This window comes from Pan paniscus, chromosome 5 (assembly GCF_029289425.2).
Source record: "Pan paniscus chromosome 5, NHGRI_mPanPan1-v2.0_pri, whole genome shotgun sequence".
Classification (NCBI taxonomy): domain Eukaryota; kingdom Metazoa; phylum Chordata; class Mammalia; order Primates; family Hominidae; genus Pan; species Pan paniscus.
Genome location: NC_073254.2, coordinates 25,952,110 through 25,978,385, shown reverse-complemented (window position 1 = coordinate 25,978,385; position 26,276 = coordinate 25,952,110). Strand labels below are relative to the sequence as shown.

The 26,276-nt window shown below is 44.1% G+C and overlaps 1 long non-coding RNA gene across 1 annotated transcript in view; it reads right to left on the bottom strand.

Moving 5' to 3' along the window:
• The window catches only part of LOC117980525 (uncharacterized), a 30,713-nt gene extending 4,641 nt beyond the window's left edge, over positions 1-26,072 (bottom strand). The window contains exons 1-3 of the long non-coding RNA XR_010112379.1: positions 25,444-26,072; positions 24,703-24,871; positions 10,363-10,727 (exon numbers count right to left, since the gene is read on the bottom strand). This is a non-coding gene — a long non-coding RNA (uncharacterized LOC117980525). The remainder of the gene's footprint in view (positions 1-10,362; positions 10,728-24,702; positions 24,872-25,443) is intronic.
• Between the last annotated feature and the right edge of the window lie 204 nt (positions 26,073-26,276).

Genomic DNA, 26,276 nt, shown 5'->3' with positions numbered 1-26,276 from the left:
CCTGCAGAACATTGAGGAAGAGAGCATTTTGGGTTTGGTTTGATTTGTTTCAGCTATTTTTTTCCCCTCTCTAGAAACATGGGTAGATGGAGCTTACCAGGTGAGGTTGCTGACTTTCTTCTCTAGAGTCTTTAGAGTAGAGTATCTACACAATATTCCATCTGTGAAAATTTGCACAATAGACTAGATAAACAATGGATTACGGAGAAAACAGCCCTAATACTCAGACCCTAAAGCAGTGCTAGGTTAACAACAAGGTGCTTACTTGCTTGGGGTGCCAGCCAAAGTCAGAACAATGAGGCTTTCATGGACTTATCCAGAATTTTATAACTGATAAAAAGAAATCATTTTATGTTTTGTGGTTTAGTATTGCTTTAATCTGGGTTTATATATGGGAGGAGGCACCAAAATATTTCAGTGCTTGGGGACTTAGACTAAAAGCCACAAGGAGGTGGAGAGAAAGCAGGAAACAGGCTGCCCTTTGTCACGGACCTTGTCTTTCCTGGCACTCTTTGGCTCTGGTTTTCACAGACATGAGTCTGATGAGAATGCTGAGTAATTGGCTTCCAGTCTCAGCAGAGTGTATATGAGGAAAGAAAGCACTGGTTGCCTTTGCTACGTCTAGCCTATGTCTCCACCTCCCCCCGTGTATCCTAGTTAGCCCCTCCCCAAGCTTACCCCCTGGTCATTCTCACGGGGTCCTGTTTTTCACCATAGGCCTCTTAGTGCTCTCTGTTCCCGCCAAAATATCTTTCAGATCCATTAGTCATATTAAATTAGCAACAGCTCTTTACAAGTTAAAGGTCTTCTCCCTCCCACAGATAATGTCATACCAACATGGGTTAAAGTCTTAGCTAAAGAAGGAGTGTCTAACTGTGGATTCTCAGTCATAAACCAGTGGAAAGGACATCTGACTAGGGGGCAGGTGATCTCAGTGCGTCTAAGCTCCCGCTGTATGGACTCGTGCTGCCTAACAGAGTAGCTACCAGTTGCATGGGATGATTACAATTTAATTAATTAAAATTACATAAAATAAAAAACTCACTTCCTCAGTCACACTGGCCACGTTTGACCCACTCAATAACCACATGTGGCTGGTAGCTCCCACATCAGAGAGCACAGATACTGATCATTTCTGGTCTCACAGGAAGCTCCCCATTGGATGGTGCAAATCTAAATAATTTCCTTCTTGGCTTATGCAAAGGCAAGGCCCTCCCCAGTGCAGGGTTGCTCAGGCTTAGCACTATTGCCATCTTGGACTGGATTCTTCTTTGTTGGGGGTGGGGATGTCCTGTGCATTATAGGATGTTTAGAAGCCTCCCTGGTCTCTATCCCCTACATGCCAGTAACAGCCACCCCCCCCCCACCCAGTTGTGGCAGTCAAAAAACATCTCGAGACATTGCTAAATGTCCCCTAGGGGACCCCTACGCTGAACTTGGCTGGAGCTCTGGGGATCAGGGAGGACATCTGTAAGCGTGCTTATGAGTAGTAAGCTCTAAGAGGGGAGGGACATTGCACAGGGCAGGCAGGCACATTGTAAGTGCTCTTAAAACATTACAGTTGAGAAGAATTTCAGAGTAACATTTATAGCCAAGAAAGATATTCTTCCCCCAACTTGGGCATTCCCTTGATGTTAAATTGTCATGTGCGTCAAAACCCTAAAGAACTGCAGGGAAGCCTATAACTCCAAAGGAAGGCAGAGAAAGGTCCTGGGGGACAGGTTGTGGGGTGAGTGAACTTATTCCAGCCAAGGTGAAGGAGTTGCCCCCGGGCTTCACTCTGAGACTTGGAGCCTGGTGTGCTAAGCTCCCAGTTCCCAAAGTGACCATTCCCACGCTGAATGGCATTACTGCCTCATCAGCAGCTTGTCAGCTGTAATTTCTAATCCCAAGCCGGGTCTCTCTTCCCAGGACCAAAGTCATAAAGATGTTTGCCCTTGCACGGGTGTTTGACATGTGCTAGGCCATATTTGTGTATTTGTCTTAGGGCCCTCTTGAGGGCTTAGCACTTCTCTCTGACCCAGGCAAGACTTTATGTGCTGTGCATTCCTCCTGAACATGATGTCATGCTTGTGCCTCACCATGGAATTCTGCAGCCAGGCACTGGGGCTCAAGTCCAAAGACGGGAAGACTTAAAAGGCTCAAACAAGCAAATGTTTTTCATTATTTAAGATTTTAAGACAACTGAATTCTGAAATGTTTATGGTCCTGGCCTCCTTTGTGGGTCATCAATGACCTCTTTCCTTTTAGGAGGTATCTCATGGAGAGGGCGTCTTGGCCTGCTCCCCTCTGGGGCCACTAACTCACACCAGAGCTGACTCAACCATTCCAGGGGAAGATTGGTAAGAAGTTTATTCACCAGACACATTTAGCTGAAATGAATGAAATCAAACTCAGCAGAAGTCAACACTTAGCATGGAAGGCAAAGTAGAGACGAAGGGTCACCCGGCTGCTGCACACCGGCCTTTAGCTTTAGCTCAAGTTGTTCTGCTTTAAAGGACAATGCCAATCATCTCATAAATAAATGAAGACAATGATTCAACAGTGCTGTCAACTTTGAGAGAAAAGAGAAGCCATCCCTACACCCAACACTTAATATATTGTTAGGCTTGGGGTGGGTTGCCCAGTGCCTTCTGGGATGACCTGTGCTCTTTTCTTTTATCCAGGAGCAATTAGAATCAATCTGCTTCATCTGGAAGTTCTGCCCAAGGGTCTGGCACCATAGGAAGTTGTCCAGGATGATTTTAACCCTGTTACAGGATCCAAGTAATTCCTGATATGTGTGAATGTAAAGCCCATTCTTGTATTCAGCGTTTCTCAGTGGAGATACTTTTGACATTTTGGGTGGGATGAATCTTCCTTATGGGAGTGTCTCCAGCACACAACAGGGCACAGAATGCAAGTGGTGTCCTCCTCTGGTCATTGTCACAACCATCCACCCACCAATGCACGCATTCCCAGGCACCACGTGGTGGGTGGCACTGCCCCCACTGAGCACATTGCAAGCTTAATGCCATAGAAACTAGAATACTAGTACTACCCACAGGAGCAGGCAGCAGGCCTGTTCTTTATTTATTTCACTCTTTGATTCTGCAGACCTCAGATTTACCCACTGTTATTGATCTGTGGAAGGCTTTTGACTGTCCATTTTCCCCCTAGGGTGAGCTCATATAAGTGGAAGAGAAGCAAAGAGATAGCTGTTGCACAGTGTTCCATTCCTGCTCCCTGTTCATCTCCTAATGTTGTGAATACACCCTAAGAATTCTCCCAGGTGTGGATTAAGACGACTTAAGCCAGGAGGAAACTTGCCCCAAGGCAAAGCATCCTCTTTTCCCTCTGCAGAAACTTTGTCCAGGCACCCTAGCATGAGGGATTGCCTTCCCATCTAACATCCTCATACACGCCCTCTTGCTGGACCCACATTAATGGATGGCATCTTCTGATTTCCAGCAGGCCCTCTTTCATTTTCCATCATCTTTCTCTGTCTGTGTTTTATAGCATGAGGCACTGAAGTTATCAGGTGATCAGAGAAGACTAGAACTGGATATAAACCAACAGATCATCGAGTAACGTGGCTTTCAACCTCCAGACTTCGAGGTCTATTGACTGTGAAGATACTGGAGGGGACTCAAAAGCTATTATCATTTTCAAAAATGGTGTCAGAACTGTTCAATGTACTTTAAATAGGACTCACAGGTGTATTAAAATGTCAAGCTTTCTTTTGCCTAAAACTGTATGAACACGGTGCAATAACTGCTTATTTCAATGCTGACAAAAGTTCTGATTGACAGAACTTGCACTCATTATATATCACTCAGTACCTAATTGATATGATAATTTTGAAATCAGGAAGACTGTGGAGAGAGATTAGTAAGAGGTCCTTAGTGGTAAAAGGACTAAGGAAATTGTAGTCCGATTGTCTCTTTCTTCAAAAGTTGAGGCCCAGAGATGTTAAGTGACTTGCTGACAGTTGGATGATTAATGCCCTAGAACTATGGTGGCCATGCCACACCAGTACAGTCCCTATGTGCTCCTGTTGTCCCAGCATCATCACCAGTAGGAATCCCTGTTGCTCTCAAAAGAAATCCAGTTTGATTAGTAAGTTACATGGTCACTCTACCTAAAACCCAAGTCTCCAACTGCCAATTCATCCCTTTCCTCACCACACAACTCTACCTCTTTCTCTCTTTTTCCTGGTTCTCAAAATTGTTTCTCCTATCTGAATGCATCTCTTATGTTTTCACAAGTAAGTCATCCTCAAAGTTTGGGCGACTATAAATGACAGCTCCAAATCCAGATGGCCTGAACCGTGGGACCTTTTGTTCCTGAGTGGAGGAGGAAGGAAGATGGTACGGGGCAGGGGCAGCTGGGCCCCAGGCAAGCCCAGGGCCTTGCCCAAGCCTCAGACAGCCACCCACGTGCTCCTATGTTCTCAGTGACAAAGGCCGGGAGGGGCAGAGGGAAGCTGGTGAATTTTTATGATTTAAAAAATATGAATCCACACTGGATAGAAAAAAATACAATGTAAAACAACACCCATGCTGCTCTGAAAGTCTAGAATGTCCAGGTGACTCCAGAATGGTGTTCATAGACTTTGGCAATACTTTGAAAACCTCTGTGAACAATAAAAGTTAAGCATGAGAAAGAAAATATTTCCCATAAGAAAATGTAAACCCTTTTCCTTGTCTGCCACATGGGGCCAAACATACCAGTGTGTTTAATTGGTAGATCAGTACCACTCTCAAGAATTTCTTAGATGCCATAAACACAGAATGCAATTTTGGTGGAGTCCCACAGCAAGCTATAATCATGAGCGGGGAGGACCTGGGTTCAGCAGCTGTGCTTTATTCCTGTGTTGCTTTGAACTCACAGCAGAGCTAAATACCCGGCTCATAAGACCTTCTGATAACAAAGTCCAGCGGACTTGGGAGAAACTTGGGGTTTTTTTGTTTTTTGTTTTGTTTTTCCTTTTTTTTTTTTTTTTTTTGAGATGGAGTTTTTGCTCTGTTGCCCAGGCTAGAGTACAGTGGTAAGATCTCGGTTCACTGCAATCTCCGCCTCCAGGGTTCAAGCGATTCTCCTGCCTCAACCTCCCAAGTATCTGGGATTACAGGCATGTGCCACGACACCTGTCTAATTTCTGTATTTTTAGTAGAGACGGGGTTTCGCCATGTTGGCCAGACTGATCTCGAACTCCTGGCCTCAGGTGATCCGCCCGCCTCGGCCTCCCAAAGTGCTGGGATTACAGGCGTTGAGCCTCTGCACCCAGCCGAAAAACTTGTTAAAATGAAAATTGGGTCTATGTAGACTGGGAGATTAAAAATGACTCCTTTTTAATGTAAGGAACTTTGCTTTACTGTTTCATTAAAAGGTTTGCCAGTGCAAACCGAAAATGTAGGAGCCCTTTTTCAAAAGCAGGAACAAAAACAACCTCTGCTGTGAAAGGTACTAAAATAAAAGCCGCTTTTTTTCTTCTGCAGTCTCTCTTTTGACTTGTCACAAGGCTTTTAAAATCATTCTTATTCGCTATTTAATGCCACTCTAAGTAAAGGAAAATTAAAATTTTAAATTGTTAGCATGAATCTTACCGTTCATCTTTATATTGTGCAAAGCCAGCTTTAAAAGAAAATATAAGAGCATTTAATTTGTATGCTAAATTGTTCCAAATGATGCAATTTGCATATTTCATTCTTACCAGAACAGTGGAAAATGCTGCACAAAACTAATTCAACGCTTTTATTTCACTTCTCAATAATGCACATTCTTTTTTTTTTTTTTTTTTTTTTTTGAGACAGAGTCTCTCTCTGTCACCCAGGCTGGAGTGCAGTAGCATGATCTCAGTTCACTGCAACCTCTGCCTCCTGGGTTCAAACGATTCTCATGCTTCAGCCTCCCAAGTAGCTGGGATTACAGGCACCCGGCACCACACCCTGCTAATTTTTGTATTTTAGTAGAGACAGGGTTTTGCCATGTTGGCCAGGCTAGTCTCAAACTCCTGACCTCAGGTGATCCATCACCTCGGCCTCCCAAAGTGCTGGGATTACAGGCGTAATCCACCGTGCCCGGCCTGATACATGCACGTTCTATCAATGCTCTCTACCTTTGGCTTACTGACAAGTAAGGAAGAATTAAAAAAAGGCCTATGGGTTGCCTTATCTTTCTATTTCTTTCTGTGTCTTCATTTTCAGTTTAAGTTGTTTGCAAATGCAAAGAAGTAACATGAGTAAGAAAGGTCAAACCAAGTTTCCTTGGTCATATGTGTTTCTTAGAATACCACTGCTGCCTTTGTGTTTGAAGCAAGTTTTGGTTTTCAAATGGAAAGTGTGGCCTCTCAGGGCTGTCAGTGTCCCTCCCCCTCCCCAGCTAACTCAGTCATAGACAAAACACACTTGGGAGTCACTTAGAAGCTTCATGAACTCCCACACATTGTGAATACACCAGAATTCTGAGTTCATGGCGAATGCTCCATGTGAATGGGGTGACAAGAAAGCACAGGCACACGTATCTCCTGTGTTTCTGCTCATTCCATGCTATCTCATCAGAAGTCACTTACAAAATACAAGTTTCAAGAGGAAATTATTACAATTTTAATACGGTGGCCGCAGAGCATGAAACCCATCAAGAAGTCCTTCTGAGCACCAAGTCCTATGCAAGCACACAGGTGATGTGCCATGGAGCTGGCCCTGCACGTGGGGTGGCACCATGCATGAAAATGGTGAAGAGATCCCAGGGGATCGGGCGGTGCACTGAGAAGGAACACCAGGCATCCAGACCTGCACACAGGGCAGTGTGCACAGCAGGAGTCCAGGGCACCCAGAGATTCACTACCAGAGGTACAGCCCGAGAGCACATGCCATGCCAGGAAAGAGGAGACAGGCAGAGACAGGAAGATCAAAGTGGAGGGAGAAAAGCCGGATTACTGGTTAACTAAGACACTCAGCCGGCAGTGTCAGGAGAGAGCCACAAAATGAAGGCAAGGGAATCACGGAAGCGAGATACTAGCAAAGGGGCATCGGAAACCAGTGGCCACGTGGCTCTGATCCCAAGCACTGAGTGCCCTCCCCGGCATCCCTGTGGGGCTGTGAGGTTCGTTTCATGTGTCTGGACGTGGCTCCTCAGCGTGGTCTTCCAGCTCCTCTCATCCCTCTACCCTCTTGGTAAAAACAAGACATCTTCTAGGATTGAGGCAACCTCCCCGCTGCCCTGTAGAGAGCCACACTTCTGCTTTTCTAGTGTTCTAAGAATGCTTTTCCTGATTTATCATCGTTAAGAATGGGTGGGAAACTAGCTATGTTGAACATGTGACGTGCAAGGTGGTTAATGGTGATCCACCAATGAGCAGGACGCCAGGACCTTGTGCAACTGTGAGACTTTGCAACACCACAGCGGAAGGCTGTCCCTCAGAGGTTTGTAGCCACCTAGGGGCCTCCTTCTATCACCCATGACTAAGTCTTCTGCATTAGCTTAGAGCAGGGTTTTTCAGCCTTGAAACCAAGAACATTTGGGGCCAGACAGTTTTCTGTTGTGGAAGACTGTCCAGTGTACCGTAGGATGTTTAGCAGCCTCTCTGGCCTCTGCTCACTGCATGCTAGTAGCAACCCCCTTTCCCTACCCTGTGACAAAAATGTCTCCAGACGTTGCTAGATGCTCCCTGTGGGAAATCATCACCCTTGGTGAGAACCTGTGACTTTGAGCCCATGAGCCCTGCAGAGGATTGTGTCTGAGAGGACGCCACTCCCACCACATGCTCTTCCAGCTGGAATGGTTGTCTTTGCAGTGCCTGCTTTTCTGAAAGTGTCTCTTTATTGCTTTGGCTTCCTTCTAGCACTATATTCCCCACTCCTGGGCAAGTTAGTAAGGCCTGGGGGTATAGTAAAGTCACTCAGTGGGCAAGTCTCCTTGCTCTGTGTTCATCCAAAGAGAGTTAGATCAGCCTTGAAAGTCACTGCAAAATATATATATCCTGAGGCCTACAAAGATTTTTGTGAGCTCACCATCCCTTTTCTAACTCTCTAGGGCACTGTGTACTACTATGTAGCAAGAGCTCAATGTTTGCCAGCCTTGTCATATGTTTTGTCTCTTTTAATCTTCAAAGAGAAAAAAATAACTCCTATAACATAACAGCGTATCTCCTATAACTTATAAAAAATTCCTATAAAGTAGTATTGACTCCCATGCCGGGAATTAATAAGTAACTTGCCCAAGACCACCCAGGTAGTAAATGGATTTGAACTTGGGTTTTTTGGCCGCTGATCTAAGACCTTTTCTATCAATGCTTCCCTGGCTTCGTGCATGTAAGAATCACCTGTGGGTGTTTGCAAACAATGCAGGTTCCCAGGCCTCGCCCCTAGAGCCTTGGTAGGCAGGTTTAGAGCAGGCCCCAAGAATCGGGATTTGAAACATCCGATGAAACACGTCATTCCGGTAATGACGGTGCAGGTGACTGACCCTTGAGTAACACTGAACTCCATTATTCTGTGCTTCCTGGCAAACCATCAGGGAAGGAGGGAAGGACAGAAGAGAAAAGAGAGGAGAAAGGTTGAGAGAGATTGAAAGCACTCAGGCTGATGCAGGGTTGAGAGGAGTTGGTTTCCTCCTTCCTCTCTCATCCTTGCAGGCTTAGCCACATGTCTGACAATGGCAATACCGTGTCCAAAACTCCACACCCACGAGATGCCCCTTGACCTCTCCTGCCTCTGTGTGTTTGGGCAGCCTGGGTGTGGGTTCCCCCAGCTCAGTCCTCGGGTGCCAGGACCAAAGCTCCCATCAGTGAACCTGACTAATTCACAAAGCATTTCTTTTTTTTTTTTTTAAGTTGTGGGATACATGTTCAAAACATACTGGTTTGTTACATAGGTATACATGTGCCATGGTGGTTTGCTGCACCTATCAACCCGTCATCTAGGTTTTAAGCCCCAAATGCATTAGATATTTGTCCTAATGCTCTCCCTCCCCTTGCCCCCGACCCACCAACAGGCCCTGCTATGTGATGTTTCCCTCCCTGTGTTCACGTGTTCTTATTGTTCATCTCCCACTTATGAGTGAGAACATGTGGTGTTTGGTTTTCTGTTCCTGGGTTAATTGGCTGAGGATGATGATTTCCAGCTTCATCCATGTCCCTGTAAAGGACATGAACTCGTTCATTTTTACGGCTACATAGTATTCCATGGCGTATATGTGCCACATTTTCTTTATCCAGTCTCTCGTTGATGGGCATCAATTCACAAAGCACTTGCATCAGCTTCATTTGATTATGGAAATTAGCCCACTAACATTGCATTTCTTTGTCCACAGATACTTTCTAAAATCCTTGGCCTTCCCTAGAGACTTTCCTGGAAGCTTTGTCTCCCCTGGCTAGATCATGAAAAACCTGGATCAGCCTTAAGTTGGATATCTGGTCACTTTTGCTTTTAAATAGTCTGGCAAAGCAAGAGGTACAACACATCCTGGTTTGATGTACTTTCCAGCAAAAAGTATTAGCAAAACAATAATAATATTCAGAGGGCTCAGTTCCCAGTAGAATTCAGCACATACTCCAGATCTCCTGAGGTTCAGGTCTAGTTGAAGGGAAAGGAATGACTGAGATGGGTTTGAGTTTCAGACTTGAGTTTCTCCCAGCTCCCTTGAGAGGCAAAGAAAATCTGCCGATAAACACGAAACAAAGCTCATTGTCCTGCTACTTGTTTGCAAGCAATTGTATGTCTGTCCTGCAGACCTCACTGGGCTCATGGCATTTTGAATAGCTTTCTGTGATGTAACGCACACAGGTTTTCACTCACACTATGCGCAGGGAATTCAGCTCTCGGAGTCATGACTACGTCATCCTTCACCTCTCAAACCATCGCTGCTGGTGGCCTTCGCTTTTATTTGTTAAGCTGTAGCTTCAGGAAAGAGCCAATTCCCTCCCTCCCTCCCTTCCTTCCTCCCTCCTTCCTTCTTTCCCTCCCTCCTTCCTTCTTTCCCTCCCTCCTTCCTTCTGTCCCTCCCTTCTTCCTTCCTTCCTTTCTTTGCCCCTCCATTTCCCTCCCTCTTTTTCTTTCATTCCCTATCTCCCTCCCTTCATTCTCTCTCTCTCTGTCATGGTTAACAACACATGCTTCAACAGGTTTTTTTTTAACCTCTTAAGAGGTATATGGTTAAAAAGTCTCTTTGCTATTCCTGTCTTGTACCTAAGCCACCTACCCCCACCCCACCCCTGCCATACACACATTCATACACACAAGTAAACCATTGGTACTGATTTAATGTTTTTCCTTCCAAAGTGCTGAAAATATATATGAAAGCACATTTGAATAGATGTTGTCAGCCCCCAAATGACAGCCTATAAAACACAGTGCTCTGCATCTTACACTTTTCACTCACCATTATATCTTAGAGATCTTTCCAAACGTAAAGACCTTGTACATTCTTTTTTATGGCATCATAGTTCTCCAGTTGTATAGATTAGCATCATTTATGTAGCCAATCCTCTATTAACAAAAATTCAGGTTGCTTCCAATATGTTGCCATCACCAACAATGTTGTAGCAAGTAGCCCTGCACTATGTCTTCCTGTCTGTGTGCAGCATAAACTCCTGAGGATGGCATTTGAGGACGAGTGGCTGTATGCACCTGCAGTCTGGATAGATATGAACAAATCGCTCATCGTAGGCACTGTGTGGACCTCTCTTCCACCAATAGTGCAACGGGGCCTGGCAGTCCCTATTGCAACAAGTTCCTGAGGCTTTCCTGGGATAAGAAAAAGGCGAGAGAGTATAGAAGGTTATTTAATTAGAAGACCAGGTTCCCCCTCTCACTTCCCAAGCCACAACCATCAAAATTCTCAAACCTGATTCTTTATGATACAACCCAAGAAAGATACATTTTTATTTTTAAAATCGTAACCTAATGAATTAGAATTTTTTTGACTGTAACAAAATACAGTTCAACTCAGCTTGGCGGTGGGCTGCCGGAGAAAGAGCAGCAGGGCGTGGTAACTCTAAGAAGAAGGACACATCTCATGGTACAGTAGGCAGGAGTGCAGCCGTGCTCCCAGAAGGGACAGCATCCAGGAGCTGGGAGACCACAGGACAGCCGAGGATACAGTGCCTGTCACCCATTGCTGCTTCTATTCGGATCTTCTTTCTTGAAATATTTTTTTCCTCTCTTCTATTCAATCCTCACAACAGGTAAAGGTGGGAGCTCACAGTGACCAAATTCACAGTTGGAGACTGACTGTGTGTGCACGTGTGCCTGTTAGTGTGTATGAGTGTGTGAGTGTGCATGTTAGTGTGTGTGAGTGTGCATGTTAGTGCGTGTGTGTGAGTGTGCATGTTTGTGTGTGAATGTGTGCATGTTAGTGTGAGTGTGTGAATGTGCATGTTAGTGTGTGTGCATGAGTGTGTGTGATTATTTGCTTGTTAGTGCGAGTGTGTACCAGTGTGTGAGTGTACATGTTAGTGTGTGAGTGTGCGTGACTGCATGTGAGTGTGCATGAGTGTGTGAGTGTGCGTGTGAGTGTGCACGAGTGTGTGTGAGACTTGTGTGTATGTTAGTGTGCATGTGAGTGTGTATGTCAGTGTGTGGGTGTGTGAGAGTGTGAGTGCACAGGATGCTTTTCTGCTTTGATTCCCCATTCCCAGAAAAGGGCGTTGGCCCTGAACTTGGGGCCAGGCACCCAGCCTGGGCCAGGCAGCTGTGAACAGCAGAGCTTGGTCATGTTGTCCAAGCTGAAATGTGGGTCCCGCTGTTCTGAGTGGGCAGAAGAGCCAGGGGAATCTTTTCAAGCTGGGCAGATATTCCACATGGCATCTGCACGACCACAAATAAAGTTGTTTATCTTTGTCACTTTAATATTATAACAAAAGCATTATAAAAACAAGGCAGAAACATAATGAACTCTAAGGCCCAATAAATCTCTTGGTTAAATGGCCCTCGTGGTTTCTGAAGTTATCCCAGAATGGGATAATGGCAGAAATGAATTAGGTATAAACTGGACAAATTCTCACCTCTCCTGTTGTTTCTTTTCAGCCAATAGTTTCCTAAAAACTGGGTTATCAGAGACGCTCTTTTAGAGTAAAACAATTTTTTTTTTTACATTTTTGAAAACAAAGCTTCTCTCCAATGAATGTCCAGAAAGACCATACATTTCAGGGCTGGCCTACAGGACATATTTCAAAGTGATGTGTAATGTCATTTTAGAAGAGTGAGCTGTTTTTTTTTTTTTTTTTTGGTTTTTTTTTTAACTTAAAGACAAAATGGCCAGGGAAAAAGCTGCCAAGTCTCTGAGTAATCTTATTGAGGGTTCAGTTTTCTAAGTATGACCTTGTGCTAGCAACAGCCCCTGAGTAACAAGAAAACAAGCCAAGCTAGGAAGCCTTGTTTCTATGAGACGAAATGGTAAGACAGCAAAGTCTGAAGGTGAATTCTAATTATGTAACATGAATGAGTCATCAACGCCGTCAGCGATCACAGACAATGAAGCAGTGACCCGCCGTCTCCCCACACTTGCAAAGCACAGAGGCTGTGTTTCTCATCCCCCGCTCCACACCTTCCTCTCACCCCTCCTTCCTTCCTTCTTTTCTATTTTTCTCTTTTCTTTTCCATTTTGTGCTGCATTACTCAGGGTTCTCAGAACCAATAGGATACACATATACATTTAGAAAGTGATTTCTTGTAAGAACTTGGCTCATGTGATCATGGAGGCAGGCAGGTCCCAAGATCTGCAGAATGAGTCGGCAAACTGGGGACCCAAGAGACCTGATGCTGCGGTTCCTGTCTGTGTCTGAGGCTCTGGAACCCAGGAGAGCGGATCACATATCTCTAGCATAAAGGCCAGCAGGTTTGAGACCCAGGAAGATCTGATATCTCCATTTAAGTCCAAAGGTGAGAAAAAGCCAATGTTCTAGTTCAAAGACGACCAAGCAGGAGGATTTCTCTCTTGCTCAGGGGAAGGTCCACCTTTTTGTTCTATTCAGGCCTTCAACTGATTGAACAAGGCCCACCTGCATCGGGAGGGCCACCTGCTTTACTCAATCTACTGATTTACACGTTAATCTCATTTCAAAACACCCTCAGAACACCCAGAATAATGTTTGCCCAAATGTCTGGACATCCTGTGGCCTAGTCAGGTGGATGCATAGAATTAACTATCACATGTGCCTTCCTGTTCTCGGGTGCACTGGCCACGCATGCTATCACCCGTTTCCCGTTTATCATCTTTTCTTTACAGCCAAGTTTCTAGAAAGAGAAGTCTAGACTCTGTCTGCAGTTTCTCATCTCTCATTCACAAGTCAACCCAGCAGCAGTTGGCGCCTTTCCCCATCATTTTCTTGAAACTGATCTCAAGAATCTCCATAATCTAATTGTCAAGTTCTTTCCTCTGTGCTTTGTGTAATAACGCACCATCCTGAATCTCCTTCAAGCCTCCCTCCTCTGTGTGGCCCTCTAGGAGTGATAGTCCCCAGGATCCTACCATCTTCCTATCTCTTTTTTTTTTTTTTTAATTTATTTTTTTGAGATGGAGCCTCACCCTATAGCCCAGGCTGGAGTACTCACTGCTACCTCCACCTCCCAGTTTCAAGCAATTCTCCTTCCTCAGCCTCCCGAGTAGCTGGGATCACAGGCCCGCACCCCCATACCCAGCTATTTTTTGTATTTTTAGTAGAGACGGGGTTTCACCATGTTGGCCAGGCTGGTCTCAAACTCCTGACCTCAGGTGATCTGCCCGCCTCGGCCTCTCAGAGTGCTGGGATTACAAGCGTGAGTCACCGTGCCTGGCCCCCTATCTCACTTAACAAGCTCTGTCTGGCAGATGTTATAAGCGCTCTTGCTTTAACTGCCAGCTCTAAGCTCATGACTATAAAATCTCTGTCTTCAACATTCTCTCTCTCTGAATCTCAGACTTGGGATATATAACTGCTTACAGATTCTCTCCCCATTGGACAGTCTCCGCATGAAACTGGAACTTAACATGCCGCATTCAAATTCACCATTTCCCCCATAGACTTAATTCTTAATTTCTTCTTTCTCAGAATGATGCTAGCATCCATGCAGTCTCCAAAGGTTTTATCCAGGAGACATTTATTACCAACGGCTCCCTCTCTCACCTTGTAATTCAAATCAGTTACTATGCTCTTTCGGTTCTCCTTGCTAAATATCCATTTCCTCTCCTCTTCACTGTCCCTGTCTCCAGCTTAATCCGAACCTTCCTTATAATTCTCAACTGGAGTACAGCTTTATAATGGATTTCTCTCCACCTCCATTTCAACTGCCCCTTCAATGAATTAGTGACTATTTTCAGTGTGATTCTTATGCAAGGAAATGTGATCGAGTTAATTCCCAATGAAAGCATTTCCAAGCCTACCCCATTGCCTTTAGGATACAATATGAAGACAATTGCAACAGTCCGGGAGAGAGACTGTGAGCTAAGACAGAGGCAACTGAGATGGAGACACAGGACAGAATGAAGGGAGCTGGGAGATCCTACAAGCTAGAAATGCCAAGACCCCATTACCAATGAGACGATCAGACGTGGGAGTGAGAGTAAAGGGAGATGAAGGAAATCCTCTCCATCCTGACTTTGATGATAAAGCGAGTCACAGTCTTGTTCTCTGAGCTGGGGAACTCTAGATCCTGCTTTCCTCAAAGCAAACAGCAAGTGAACTTACTTGGGTGGGGCACCCTGTCTGGGGAAGCAAAGCCTTCAGGAAACTCAAAGGTCTGCGTAGAGATGAATCAGAGACTCAATAACGAAGAAATAAAAATTAATACCAGATGGGTGAAGGAGGCAGTTGAAAGTCCTTGTAAATAGTCAGCATCCAAGAGTGCTGCAGAAGTGGAAGGTGCCACAAACAATGCTCTTCTGCCAGGAGATTCCTAAAAATCTGCTGGCAAAGACCAGAGAAAGAATCAGAGCCACGTGCCCAGCAAGACATTACCTAAGCTCAAAAGGGTTTAAAGGACTTATAACCCTGCCTTTTACCCTCAATTATTTCATGATCACCACCATGCCCTTTTTCCTGGTCAGGTGGTTGGCAGTAGTTTGGGATATCTTGCTGTTTGTAGAACATGTTAAAGCATGAATTATGTGTTGCTATGCCCTCTGGGTGCATATTTGGATGCCCTAACAGATGAACTAATAGCTCTTTTCATCTCACTCTCTTTATTGAGTCTTGCCCATTTACAACAAAGGAGAGGCTTGTTTTGTAGACCTTTAAAACACACCTGAGGATTTTGAATTCATTTATAAGCCAATCCCCTCCAGTGATCATTCAGTAAGAACCAAAGTCATTTGCAAAGCTATACACCAACAACATTTAAACTGGTTAAATTGAGCCAAACCACCCAATTTGGCTGTTCAGCCAAATTCAAGTATGTCCAATGCATTGGGATATTAAATCCCCAACAAATTCTTCTTTGGCATGGCCTGACAAGATCACTGGTATTTATTGGTTGCTTTTATACAAATGGAAAGAAATATATCATAACCAAAAAGTTTTCACAGGCAACCTCATTAGAATCTTGCATGGGACCCAAGAGTGGGCTGAAGAACACAATCTTTCCTGCCGAAGAGCAGCCTTTTGCTCTGCAAGCAGGTGGCTGATGGGCTGTTTTGTGAAGGGTTTAATGATCTCTGTCTGCCTTAGTTACCTATCAAAATAAACTGTGTGAATCCCAACGTGGTAGAAGGACTCCCTCATTAACTGTCAAGCAAAATCTTGGTAGGGCTCCACAGCCTGAGGAAATAAAGTTGCTAAGGAAGACAAGTCAGTGATCCTGTAGTTTCTACAGACCTCTGCTTCAGATATTGTTAGCAGCCCAGGAAGTAGTTCTGTTGGCGGCATTGATCCTGGGCCCAGAATTACCCTAAGGCAGAACCATCAGGGAGACAGAGCTAGATCAGTCTCCATTCCCTTAGGACACTACTCATTTGGCGACAAGGTAACCAGAGAGCTTCACTCAATTTATAATATTCGTAACTGATAAAGGCCTTTTCTGGTATCCCACTAATTATATATCCCGGTTATAACCTAAATAAGATACAAAACTGAGGATGCATTTTTGTCTGATCTCTTTATTTGATGCATGAGGAAACTGAGACTCAGGAATGGCTGAATTGCCTGAAGTTGCACACCTGAGAGTCGAGCCCAGGTCTCCTGACTTGCAGGCCACAGTTCTTCCTGCTGTGAATACCATCATGCGCTGCCAGCTGCACATGGTTGAATGGGAGTTACAGAAGTTTGGAAAACCTGGGTCAGATATCAGACTAGAGAAACATCCAAAGAGAGATGAGAAAAAACATAGACTGGATGGTCCACAAGCCTCAGTGTAGGAAATGAAGTGGATTAGCCAGGAAATTAGGAACCTAGGCTGTTTTGAGGAGGGCATAAAAGCTGCCTTGCTCAATCGTGCTTATTTCAATCTATAGAGAGAAACGCCCTACAGGCAGAAGCCCTGCCATTTTTACCCATGCCTGGGCCAAGAGTACGCCTTCCTTCATCCATATTTCTAGCTTTCTCCCCACCCACTCCTTTCTTTGGACGGAAGTTATTTTCCTTTCCTATCACTGAAAATTCTAACAGAGCCCCACTGAGAGTCTTCTTCATCCTAGGTCCTCATTTAAAGCAAAATTTTACTGAGCACTTACTATGCACCAGGCGCTGAGCTGGGGTAACAAAGATGGAGCAGCCACAGTTATAATCCACAAGTATTTCCTCATCCAAAGGTCCTGTTTATATAGAGTGCTTGCTTGCACCATGTGGACAGTGAGCATACTTCTAAACCCCAAATCTCAACATATGGTCCAAGAAAAGACTGCTTTTCTAATTTGCGAATGTTTTATAAGGGTGTCTTTAAAAGGCTTACAAATTGAATTGTGTTAGTAAGTCCTATAACAAGTTCCTTTACTAGAAAAAAATTAATTTTATTAAATCAGGATTTTTGAGAAAAATCTGTGCTGTGTGTTCTCCAAATCCATATGTTTTAACTTGTAAAACCTCCCTATAATCACAGTCTATTGCAGTTGGGAAGGATCTGAAATGTCACCTAATCCAGAAGATGTAAATTTTTTATTTTTTAACAATGAAACAATTTTTAAAAACAAATATTACCGTGACTTCCAAAATAATAAAAGAATTAAAATTGGCACCTTTCTCCTAAAAAATGAGCTTGTTTACTCTTCCCGTCGCAAATGAGGAAACTGAGATCCAAAGAGAGTGAGAGGTCAAAGGTCTCAAAGAAAGTTACTTGCAGAGTGAGGGTAGGAACATAGGATCCTTTCCTATTCTCTTTCCACCCATCCATTCATCCACTCATCCATCCATCCATCCTTCCATTCACCCACCCACCCATCTATTCATCTATCCACCCATCTATCCATCCATCCACCCATTCACCTATCCATCCACCCATCCATCTATTCATTCATCTGCCATCCATCCATCTACCCACTCATATATCCATCCATCCATCATTCCATTCATCCACCCACCCACCCATCCATCTATTCATCTATCCATCCATCCACCCATTCACCTATCCATCCACCCATCCACCATCCATCTACTGAGCCATCCATCCACTAGCTATCCACCCATCCATCTGTTCATTAATCCACCCATCCATTCAACAATCCACCCAATTTTCTATTCATCCATCCGTCCATCCACCCACCATCTATCTATTCATTTATCCATCCATCCATCATATATCTACCCATTGATCCATCCACCCATCTAGATATTCATCTATCTACCCATCCACCGACCATCCATCTATTCATCCATCCATTCATCTACCCATCCATTCATCTACCCATCCATCTATCTACCCACTAATCCATCTATCCATCCATCCACTTCACAAACCTTCAATAAGTCCTGGGGGTCCTGCACTTGAAAAACAAGTAGACAGAGGCCAGACCATGCATGGCCTTATGAGTCACCTTAAGAATTTTGGACATTGTCTTAAGAACAATAAGAAAGACATTGCAGTACTTTTTGTTTTGCTTGAGTTTAGGGATTTTCTTTTAAAAACATTTTATTGTAGAATGTTTCAAAAGTAGAAAGAGTAGTATCAATTACCTAGCTTCAATAATTCTCAGCACATGGAAAACCTTGTTTTACGCCTCCCCATTTTCCCCACCCCACTGGGTTATTGGCCTGCAAATACTCAGTATGAATCTTCAAAAGACAAGGACTCTTTAAAATATATATATAATATATATAAAATAAAATCATAATACCATTATCAAACTTAAAATATTTCCATAGTAATTCCATAATATTAAAAATTTCATTAGCTGACTAAAAAGTTTAGAGATTGGGAACTCACATGACACAGTTGACATTTTAGAGACATCAGCTCTGGCTACAGCATGAAGAAAGGGTTATAGAGAGATGAGCCAAGTCTCAAGGGCCAATGCAGTAATCCAGATGAGAATGGAAGTGGCCTGAACATGACAGCAGTAGGGACAGAGAGGAATGGAGAGGTACAAGAGCACTGCAGCAGGCATCGTCGAGAGGACATCTTGAAAGCCATGGGGAAGATAGACAATGGAGACCATTAGGATGAGGCCATGGGGAAGATGGACAATGGAAACCATTAGGATGAGGCCCAGCATCTAGTGTGGGTGGTGGTGCCATTCACTGAGAGGAGACCAAAGCTGAGAATATCCATTTGGATTAACAGATGGGGTGTGTCTTTTGGAGAGGTGGAGCACAAGGTGGGAGAGGGGCATCACGGGGAGCTGTCCAGGGCCAGTTGGAGAGAAGGCCTGGGCTGGAGAGACAGGTTCAGGAGTCCTGAAGCTGTAGGTGGAAACTGAAGTTGTGGCTGCAGGTGGTGAAAGTAGAGGAGGCTGAGGACAGAACTGGAGGCTCAGTGCCATGATGGGAGGTGAAGAGAAACACCCAGACAGACTAGCACCAAGGAAAGAGCATCATTTAAAAGGGGAAACATGGTCAATGGTGTGAAATCTTGCAGAGATGTCAAGTAAAGTCAGACTCAAAGTGGTCCACTGGGTTTAGGAAAAAGGATTTAGAGCAAGGGATGTTGGGAAGAGCCCGGTTGGTGAGGGAGAGAAAGCAAGCACCAGACTGTCACCAGTGAAAACGGAGGAACTGGAATTTCTTCTGCGCCCAACCCAAAGTGCTAGGATTACAGGCGTGAGCCACTGCACCCGACCCAGTCTGTAATATTTTATTATGGCAGCTCTAGCAAACTAATACAGCCAGGCACTGTGATTAAGATGTTACTTCCTTCTTTTTATTTAATATTCACAAACATCTCATGCGGTAAGTGCTCCTGTATCTCCTTTTTCTTGATGAAGAGATTGAAGCTTAGCGAGGGAAACAAACTAACTTGCATAAGAAGGAAAAGTCAGTAAGGAGAATTCTAATGCAGTTTCCCAGGGATGCTGTCACAAAGCACCACAGACTGCAGGGCTTAAACAGAAATCGATCGTTTCACAGCTCGGGAGGCTGGGAGAGACCAACAGGTCGGTAGGGTTGGTGGCTTGAGAGGGCGTAAGGAAAGAATCTGCCCATGTTTCTTCATATCAGCTTTCCTCTCCATATTGCTCCCCTTTATAAGGACATCGGTCCAGTTGGATGAGGGGCCCACCCTGCTCTAGCAGGACCTCATCTTAACTAATTACATCTGCAATGACTTTATTTCCAAATAAGGTCCCATTCTGAGATACTGGGGGTTAGGAATTTCACATATGAATTTGGGGGTACACAATTCAACCCTCCTGCCCTGCCTGGATGAAGGCCGTGTGAGCTGAAGGACTCAGTCAGCTAGGGGAAAACCTGACTTCAGGGTCTTAAAGGAAAGGGGTGACTGCTGGGAGCAAGTCAGGAGAGAGGTCATATATGGAGAAGAGTCCCGTAGAAGGCAAGACAGGATGGCATTCAGTGGCAGGTGACAGGTGGAGGGATTCACTTGGGCATGAGAGGACACATTTTCCTTATTGTTACAAGGATGAGGGAAGGAAAAAGGGATGAGTTGAAATGTGAAGTGAATCTGCAGATGTGGAGGAGGGAAGTTGAGGAAGTTCATTTCAGAGGGCCCCTGCTTTCTTTGTGGAGCAGGTGGGGAGACTGCCTACTGAGGTTAACAGCAGGGTTTAAGATTGGGGCTCAGAAGAAAGACAGGAAATAAAACCAGAGACACTGAAAAACATGGGGAAAGTTTGAAACATCCGCTGTGTATAAACTGCAACAGGCTGCTGTTTCTAGACTAGGCCCCATTCAATGTAGCATTGCAGAAGATAATCTACTCTCATTTTAATTAGAAAAATAGGAGAACAGGAGGGTGAGCTGGCCAGGGAACTACAGAAGGCTGCCTGACAGTAACAAGGGTCTAGATGGCATTGGTGGCCCTGAGGTTGCAGTGGCACCATCTGCAGGGTGTGTGGTTTTGCCAGCCATGCTCAATAGCTGGGTGATTGATGCAGAGTAAGTAAACAGTTGAGTTCATCCAAAGCTGGGCTTTGGCCAGGGCGATGCATTAAAAGGACAAACGGCAAGGAGGTTGAGCATATTGGCAAGAGGAGGGTGAAGTAGGGAAGCTCAGGGGTTTCAGTGGGCAGAGAGGGAAGTGGGCATGTGAGGAGGCTGTGGCTATTTCTGCTGAAGAGGCCTGCTCATGCCCCTTGCTTTCGGAGCGCATGGCTGTTGCTGCTTCCTGGAGGAACAGATGCTGCCAGATGTGCCATACTAATGAGCTGCAGGCTGACAGGCTCCCCAGCTGGTCTCCCTCCTCTGCAGTGGTCCTGACTGGTCCCAGCTGGGCAATTCAGCAATTTGTGCTCAGTGCTGCCACAACGCTCAGAGCATGCTCTGGGGACACACACCCCTGTGAAAGGATGAGGTTGGTACCAGCTGCCTTCCTAGTGGCGTGTCAATGTATCCCTGGGTCAGTCAGCTCATTTCTCTGTTACTTTAAAATGCAGTATGGACTGACTCTGTTTACATCTTGGATTTTATTACTGTAATCTTCTAAGACTACCAATCTTCCCTTAGCTGCCATATTTCAAATAAAAACTATGGATATTATTATAAATATTATTGATATTACTATTCTATACCTCTACTGATATTATTAGCAGTCAACTTGAAACTCCAAGTTACCATATTCACTTCAGTATCTTCATATACAAATAAAGGAGAAGAAAAACCCATAAATGTTTTAGAGGGGTGGTGACACACTAATGTTATTCCTAGTACAAAATGGTCAACATTTAAAAAAAATACTAAACATTGTCAGAAGCAATGGGAGCTATTATACCTTGTTGATGAGAATATCGATTGATACGACCACTTTGGAAACAGTTTGGTATTTTCTGTTAAAGCTGAAAACAAAGCAGGCAAGGTGCTGTGAGCCTGTAGTCCCAGCTACTCAGGAGGCTGAGGCAAGAGAATCCCTTGAGGCAGCCTGGGCAACACAAAGAAACAAGGAAGGCAGGAAGGCAGGGAGGGATGGAGGGAAACCTATCATCCAGCAATTCCACATAAACACAACAGAAACAGATAAAGATCTACGTAGCATTATTATTCATAATGGGCTAGTACTGGAAACAACACAATTGTCCGTGAACATTATTAATAGGATGGAAAAATGTTGGCATATCCATACAGTGGAATACCATACAGCAATGCAAATTACAAACTACAGCTACAGGCAATAACACAGATGCATTGCTCAAACATAATGCTGAGTGGGAGAAGCTGACACAAAAGAACATATGCTGTGATCCATTTATCCAAAGTTTAAAAACAGGGGAAGTCACTTTATTGTATAGGAGTGCCAAGTGACATAGTAAAGCACAGAGAAAACTAAGGAGGGAATGATGAGAACAGTCCAGATAGTCACCTGTAGGCAGGCCCACCGTTAACAGACAACTGGCACATTCAGTAATTGAGGACACATAAATATACTTTAGACGCTGCTTTGCTTATATACAAATAAAAATCTGCAATATATATCATATGGAATTATTCTTTTCCTTTGACATCACTTCAAAATGTATATTATCTGATTTTTATCATGAGTTTAAAACAAAGGATCAATGCCTGATATTCTCCCAAATAATAAATTATCAGGATTCCTTGGAGCATTACAAAAAACATTTTTTTGTGGGGCTTAAGGTAGAAATACAGATGGAGAACTGCATATTATGGGCCTAAATATTGTAAAATTATAAATTAAACTAACAAGCTGTTAAATAAAAGATGTCCCGGCCGGGCGCGGTGGCTCACGCCTGTAATCCCAGCACTTTGGGGGGCCGAGGCGGGCGGATCACGAGGTAAGGAGATCAAGACCATCCTGGCTAACACAGTGAAACCCCGTCTCTACTAAAAATACAAAAAATTAGCCCGGCATGGTGGCAGGCGCCTGTAGTCCCAGCTACTCGGGAGGCTGAGGCAGGAGAATGGCGTGAACCCCGGGGGGTGGAGCCTGCAGTGAGCGGAGATCGCGCCACTGCACTCCAGCCTGGGCGACAGAGCCAGACTTCGTATCAAAAAAAAAAAAAAAAAAAAAGATGTCCCATCCTCCTACTTGGACAAATGTCTCTTCATAGTGACCTGAGAAACCACGTTGGACCTTAGAATTCTTGGACTGCTTGGGTCTTCCTGCTGTAACATGTACCACAGGAAGAAGCCGCCCCTAGACTCAGCCATCTACCCTCATGCCCCAGCCCTGCTCCATCCCATAACCCAAGGGCCTTGGTGCTCATATGTATCACTCTTGAGCCCTTAAGTCTACCTTCACCCATGGCCTTTTACGAATATCTGCTTCCAGGCCCCCCGTCAGGAATAAGGACTTAAGGAAGAGCCCACAAAGACCAGGAAGTAGGTTTGGAATCGTCTGAACAGGAAGTCCCAATGTCCTGGTCCTTGGCACGGGGTCTAGAAAGGGAGACATGGATCTCAGGTGGGCATGGTCTCTTGGCCCCACAGACCTCTTTCCCCTTGAGAAAGTTCATGGCTGGAGGACAGCCAGAAGCCCAAAAGCACAAGGCCCAACACAGAGACCCCCGTGCATGGGGTAAGGGTAGTACCACCTTTATGGGAAAGAGAGGGGTTGCACTGGAAAGGGCACTTGGAAAGCTTCTGGAGTCCTGGCAGTACTCTATGTCTTGACCTGGGTGGCAGTTAAATTTATAACAATTTATTAAACTATACATTTATTTTATACAGTTTTCTATATGTGTGTTATATTTCCCAGTAAAGAATTAATGACGTGTGTGTGTGTATATATATATATATAATTTCGGGTACTGTAGTTTATGGTATCCCCATAGACAAATCAGCTCTGAGAGGTTGTCTTATAAGCACAGACACCTTGGGCAGTTAAAATGCCTCAAGGTGTGAGTACCTAAAGAAGCAATAGACAGACAGGGTGCTGGAAACGCAGTAAATCTCCCTTTTGTTTCTCCATCCTGTGTGGGGCCAAGACACTGGGGTAACCACACATGGGTTCAGGCAGAGCAAATGAGTCATGGGCCTGTGTCCCCTTGTCTAGCCACTGCAAGTGCCTCGGAGGAAAATTCCTTTTTCCCCCCTCTTAGCCAAGACTATAAATACTGCGTTTATCAAACTGAAATTACAGGAGGCTGTTCCCATCCTGGTAGAAGTGAAAGGAGACCAACTCCCAATTATCCTGTTTGGAAAGGAGTTCTAGGAGGACTTCTCTTCCTCCTAAGGGCAGCTGCATAGGTTCATTAATTTTTTTGCTGAGCTTCTATTATGTGCCAGACACACTTCTTATTTTTCTGCTTCCCCTTTTAAAACAACCTCTTACTTATTCTTGATAGGAAAACACTGTCCTTTTACAAAGATTCACATTACCAATTCTCAAAAAGATATTCACATGCCCCGTGTGGTTTAAATATCAGGGTTTTTCTAAGGATATATATCCCAACTATAGCCTACAAATACATACACATACATACACACACACCATCTCAAAACAGCCTTACAGCTGCAAGATATTGAAAGAGAGTGAAAAATTGGCCAGTACTAACTCACCGAAAGCCCAGTCCATGTTTTTCCCAAAAAATCAAATTCTGGGCTTTGCATCTAAGCTATTTAAAAGCCACATTTCCAAAACACTAGTTTTTCTCCTTTTCTGGAAACAAGAAAAGCATATGGCTCCAGTGACCGTCACCAGCTGCTGGTAAGAGGTAGAGTCAGGCACATCTTGTGGCTTCAAAATGATAAAAGCGGTAACATATTAAGTTGGTTTAAAGGGGGATGGTGGGGCCTCAGGGATGGGAGAGTAGAAAACAATCAATGAAATCAATGACAAGACTAAAACTGTAGGTTATAGGCAAGGAAATTTCACTGTCACCTCTACTATCCATACAAAACACCTGGCAAACGTCTACCCATCTCTCAAGACTCCACCCAAGATTGACCTTCCTTTGTGCCCTCACCAGACCCACTGCACATTTGACCCAAAATGATGTAACATTTTATTCTGCTGTATTTTTGCTTGTTCAGTGAGACTGTGGGATCCTTGAGGACAGGACTATATTTTATGTGTCTTTGAAGTTCCAACTAAAGCATAGTAAGAACCCCATAAATGCATTCTTTGATTGCATGAATGAATGGATGATGGATTCCATTCACAAGACTATGGATTTGGCTTTTCCAACTGCTATGATGCAACCCTTAAATGATGAAAAGCATCTCAATTTTTTTCAGAGTTTACCAACCTTTCCATCTCTATCTCCTGTTTTCAGATTCAGTAAGCTGTGGGGTCCGTAATGTCAGACACTGGCAAACATCACATGTTCTTCAAGTAGAGTTATGAAAACGAAGAAACTGGTCAGAAGAGTAAAACGCCGGAATTGTCCTTTCCAACATCCAGAGCTGCATCATTTCCTTGGGGCAAAATGTGGACAATGGTGAGTACTGATAGAAAAAAAGCAGAGAATTTGTGATTCCCCTTTTTCCAGTTTGCTCAGCCTAAATTCTCTGCAATAATAATACAAATCACGTTTTTTTGTCATACAGGCCTGCAACTAACATTTGGGGAAAATACTGTTAAGTTTAGACTGCCAGATTTTGCTCTGTTAGGTGAATTTTTTACATGGATTCACTGATGCCCACAGGGCATCCTATTCCATCCAGAAATCTCTGGGGAAGCAGTCTTCTGGGATGCAGATACATTATTCCACTTAACATAATGGTGCCCTAGCAAGCCTGGAAGTTACACTCACTGAACTATTCATTCAGAAGCTGATTGCCCACGTTTGGAAATAGCCAGTTCTTGGTGCCTTGTTTCTCTGTTTGCCAGTCACCTTCAACCATTCAACTTCCATTTGGCCATTCCGCAAGAAAATCAAGTTGGCCTGGAGTAGAGTGTAGGATGAAAATAATCAATTTTTCTATCTAACCAAGGCTTCCTAAAGGTTTTATGAAAATTCAGTAGAAGAAATGATATGTAATTTTACCTATTAGTTGGCCTGTAAAGGAGGCAGGCATCATCGCATGGCATAGTGGCATTGAGGGTCACAAAGATCTGAATTTTGGTCCTTGCTTTTCTGTTTAGTAGTAGAGTTGACCTGGAGCCAGTGACCTGACCCTTTTGAATCTCTGTTTCTGCGTTTATAAAATGGTGACAGGAAGATTGTTCAGAGGATGAAATGAGAAAATGCACATAGAGTAACTCATGCTCAAAACGAAAAAAGGTAAATTCCCTTATCTATTGAGATCGATCAACTGTTTTCTGTATCTCAGAGAATCAACCAACAACTGCACACAAATAAAAAAGCTCTGGGCACCGTATCAAGCCAAGAACAGCCCCATCTCCTTTCTGGGCAAACGTTCCAAGGTAAATATAATAAGAAATGCTTTCTTTAAATAATTTGATAAGTAACAAAAGGATTTCCCTGGAAGGCATGAAAAACAAGTTTGATTCTCATATCACTGTGGGTTTTTTTATTATATTTTAAGTTCTAAGGTACATATGCAAAACATGCAGGTTTGTTACATAGGTATACATGTGCCATGTTGGTTTGCTGCACCCATCAATTCGTCATTTACATTAGGTATTTCTCCTAATGCTATGCCTCCCCCAGGCCCCCACCCACTGACAGGCCCCAGTGTGTGAGGTTCCCCACCCTGTGTCCATGTGTTATCATTGTTCAACTCCCACCTATGTGTGAGAACATGCGGTGTTTGGTTTTCTGTCCTTGTGATAGTTTGCTTAGAATGATGGTTTCCAGCTGTATCCATGTCCCTACAAAGGACATGAACTCATCCTTTTTTATGACTGCATAGTATT